Below are 4,556 nucleotides of genomic sequence, written 5' to 3'. Positions count from 1 at the left end.
AAAAAGATTTTATTTATTTATTTGACAGAGAGAGATCACAAGCAGGCAGAGAGGCGGGCAGAGAGAAAGGGGGAAGCAGGCTCCCTGCTGAGCAGAGAGCCTGATGCGGGCCTCGATCCCAGGACCCTGAGATCATGACCTGAGCTGAAGGCAGAGGCCTTAACCCACTGAGCCACCCAGGTGCCCTCCGAAGCCGGTTCTTGGCTGGGTCTGTTGGCTGGGGAGAGACAGGTCCTCTCAGTTTGCCCTGTGGATATGGAGCACACCCTCCATTTGAAGAGGGACAAGAGCCACCCAGGTTCTGTGGCTGCCAGGAGATGCGTCATTGCTGCTTCTTAGAAATTTGTTTAGAGGAAAAGGCAAAACTTTTTTTTTTTTTTTTTTTTTTTTTTAAGAAATCTCTGCACCCAACTTGGGGCTCCAACTCAAAACCCTGATATCAAGAGTCCTATGTTCTTCCAACAGAGCCAGCCAGGTGCCCTGCCTCGTGTTTTTATAAACTCTTTCCTATATTATAGATTTGGGGACATTTATACATTTTATTTACCAGAGATTTTTAGTTCAGTGCTTTAATTTTTTCACATGAATTTTTATTTTTTTATTATTATTTTAAAAGATTTTATTTATTTATTTGTCAGAGAGAGAGAGAGAGAGCAAGCACAGGCAGAGAGGCAGGCAGAGGCAGAGGGAGAAGCAGGCTCCCTGCTGAGCAAGGAGCCCGATGTGGGACTCAATGACCTGAGCTGGGATCATGATCTGAGCCGAAGGCAGCTGCTTAACCAACTGAGCCACCCAGGTGTCCCTATTATTTTATTTTTGTAAAGATTTTCTTTATTTGAGAGAGAGAGAGCGAGCATGAGCTGTGAGGAGGGGCAGAGGGAGAGGTAGAAGCAGGCTCTGTGCTGAGCAGGGAACCTGACTTGGAACTTGATTGCAGGACCCTGAGATCATGACCTGAGCCGAAGGTAGCCAGTTAACCAGCTGAGCCACCCAGGCCCCCCTCACATGAATTTTTAAACACGAACAAACTTAAACATATTTAAAAATAAAGTGAATAGTACATTGAACCATTATGTACTCAGATTTAACAATTATCAAGATTTTACATCAGTTACTTCACAGAAGTCTCCATTTCTCTTTTCTTTGCTAAAGCATTTAAAAGCTGCAAAATAGCTTTAACATTTAAAATCCTAGATAGCATGTCCTTTTATCCCTACATCCCTCAGTAAATATCTTTAGAAAATACGGTCATTTTCTTGTATAAACCATAATGCCATTATTTCACCTAACAAAATCAACCATGATTCCTTGGTATCACCTAACACCCAGGTAAAATCAGATTTTCTTGAAGGTCAGGAATGCATCTGGACAGTATTTTTGTTCTAATCAGGATCCACATGAAGTCCACCCATCACGTCTAGTCTCTTTGTTCGTTCAGTCTAGAATGAGCAAGCTCCCCTTTCTTCCTCCCTTTCCCCCACGTCATTGACTTACTGTAAAAACAGGATCAGGTGTCCTGTAGAATATCCCACCTTCCAGACTTGTTTGTTCCCTTTGGTGTCACTGACCTTGTTTCACTGTACCCTGAAACCTTTCCCCTTATTTTGAATGTAAGCATGAGGGGCTCAGCTTGACTGGGACATACACCACATATTAGTGCAGCAGAAAGAGCAGGATTTGGCTTGTAATTGCAGTGGTGAAGACCCGAGAATGCATTTACTAATTAGCAACTACATGAGGGTTTGACATAAGGTCTTTGTTAAGGGTTGTTGCATCTGCTGGAACTCACAGACCTGACTGTAGACCACCAGAGCCCCCGCAGTAGAAGGCTGTGGAAGTACTAACTGGGCTAAATTCCAACAGAATGAACTTCCAGACTCTGTTCAAGTAACTGACGTTTCAGCCTCAAAAGACATTGTCAAAGTTGGAGGCTCCCAGGTTCTTTTCTATTCCAAATCTTTGTGCGATGGCAGTGGTTTTTCTGATGCAGTAAGCTTCGGTTTCCCTTTATTTTCTTTCTAAAGAAACTCTGGAGGAGAGAGGAGTTCCATAGACATGAACTATGTTCCATAGACATAAACTATGACCCCTTGGAAGACCTTCCTGGGTAACAAACCAGGTTGCCGGCATGTTTGACAGTTCCCTTTTCTAGATTGAAGTTAACATTGTAAAAGTAATGATTACTTTGATAGGAATAAGGAAATCTTTGGATAAACAGAATAAGCATGGTTCTTGATGTTTTTGCTCTAGACCGAAAGCAACAGCATGTATATTGTGTTTGAACCCAAACTGACTCCATTACTGTCCTGCAGGACTGGTGGAAGTACGCAGTGGTCTGTAAGCTCTCTCACCCAGTTCAAAAATAGACCGGTTGAACTCTAGGACTTTCAATTTTGTGGAATTTCCTGCAAAACACCAAGAGCTGTATGAGGGTTTGGCTATAATATGTGAGGTTTCTGTTCCAGTGCCAGTTCTTGGGACAAGTAAAGGCATGACTCTTAGCCGAAGACTTGAGTCACCAAACTGCCATGCCGGCTGACTGCTGATGTCCCCCTCTGTGTGCGGCTGGGCTGGGCTGGTGGCACCCACAGTGAGCACAGTGTGAGTTGCTGCTGAAAGGGCAGAGGAAGTGCCCCCTTTGGCTTCTTATCGCAGGGTGCCTGTTGTGTCCACCTGTCTGTGAGAAAAGATGGATGATTTCAGTAGGTCCTGGAGAAGCTTATCACATCTGATTGTGCTCACAGCTGGAGTTCCATTCCCAGACTGATGTGTTCATCAGTGACTTCAGAAACCACATTCAGCTGTGCTTAGCTGTGCTCATGGGGTATTCTAACAACAACCGGACTTCTCTCTGCTGCTTCCAGCTGGCCATCTTTCCTCACCCCTCCAAGCATCGTGAAAGAATTCTTTACATCCTTAATCTTCTATTTCTCCCCCAAAGAGTGCCTTGATGCTCCATGAGGGAAGGCATAGAAGTAGACCATTGGGGTTCCCGGAGATGGACTCCCACCATGCTCAGCGAGCATAAGGGTCCCTAGTGCCATTCATTTGTATAATTCTACAGCATACACCCACCAAGGGCCTTCTGTGTCCCCCCTAACTTGAGTAGACACTGATGTACTGGGGCAGGTGGAACCAGATTCAGGTGAAGGACTAATTCAGGCTTTCTTCCAGCAGCTGCTCCAGGAGTCTGCTGTGGGGATGTTGGGCATGAGCCCAGGAGGCATTAGGGCCCATATGACCAAAGGAGGCAGTAGGAGGTACAGGAGAAGCTGATCCCTGGGGGACAGAATGTAAAGTGGGACGATGAGGCTAAAGTTTGAATCTTGGGGCTATGAGTTGAAGTGATTCTTAATGTTTTACTGTTGATGATTTTAAACGCAGAAATTGAATAAATAGGATATTGTTTCCCAGTTTAGTGTATTGGTTGCCTACAAGAGTGTTTTCCTACCAGGAGTAATAACATACACTTATTCTAGAATGCCTGGGACTACAGAGCTATTTTGGTGGTTACTCGCTTTTCTTAGAGCTCAAGAATTTATGTTTCCAGGAATGTGACTAGTTTAGCCACTAAAGGTTTAATACAATGGAGGGCTATCCAGATCCCTCTGTCTAGATTTGCCTTGGAAGCCAAAGGGATTAGAAGAAGGAAAGCAAAGAGAATATGTTAATCCCAAGAACTGAACAGAGCAAAAACCCTATGGCTCTTGTACTTAAAATATCTTGGCCCCACAGGCTCATCCCCTATGCTCTGTTCAGGAGGGTCATATATACACATTATGGGCTTCCCATAAGGTAGGGCTGGGAGTGGATGACCTTCTCTTTTCCTCCTTTTTCTTGTGTTCTAGCCCCAAACCTATCAACATCTTTTCTGTCTATCCTGATGTTTCTGGTCCTGTGCCCAAATGTATGCTCTTGGCTCTTAGAACCCCAGAATACTTTGCTTTTTCCTCTTATATGATGCTTAACTTAGTCTTAACACATTATTAAGAGGTTTTGTGGATACTTCTTTTTTTTTTTTTAAGATATTATTTGTTATTTGAGAAAGGGAGAGAATGAGCAGTGGGGAGGGGCAGAGGGAGAGACAGAGAGAGAAGCAGACTCTTTACCAAGCAGGAAGCCCAATGCGGGGCTCGATCCCAGGACCCAGAGATCATGACCTGAGCCAAAGGCACACACCTAACCAACTGAGCCACCCAGGTGTCCCCCAGATGTGGATTCTTCTTGAGAGAGAAATGACTTTTTTCTGCTCTAGCTCTGGTATCTCCCAGATTCAGCTTGGAGCTTCACAGTTCCTGTGTACTTGTATCCCTTTCGCTGATCTGAGATGCACAGTCTCCCTGGGAAGACAGGATCTCAGCACAGGAAGTATTTGACTCTGGGGACCTGCAGGCTAGTAACGCACTATAACGCCCAAGAATGACATCATAAAGTGGGAGTTCCTTTTGTGGGCCCTGGTCTGTGGCCTCTTGGAATCTAGATGCCAAGGAAATCCCTAAGCAGAGATTTTCTGTTTGGATGATCAAAGCAAGGAATAAAGATTGGGAATTTGGAAA

The sequence above is a fragment of the Enhydra lutris genome, unplaced genomic scaffold (genome assembly GCF_002288905.1).
Source record: "Enhydra lutris kenyoni isolate GAN:26980312 unplaced genomic scaffold, ASM228890v2 scaffoldscaffold5, whole genome shotgun sequence".
Classification (NCBI taxonomy): domain Eukaryota; kingdom Metazoa; phylum Chordata; class Mammalia; order Carnivora; family Mustelidae; genus Enhydra; species Enhydra lutris.
This window is presented reverse-complemented; position numbering follows the sequence as displayed.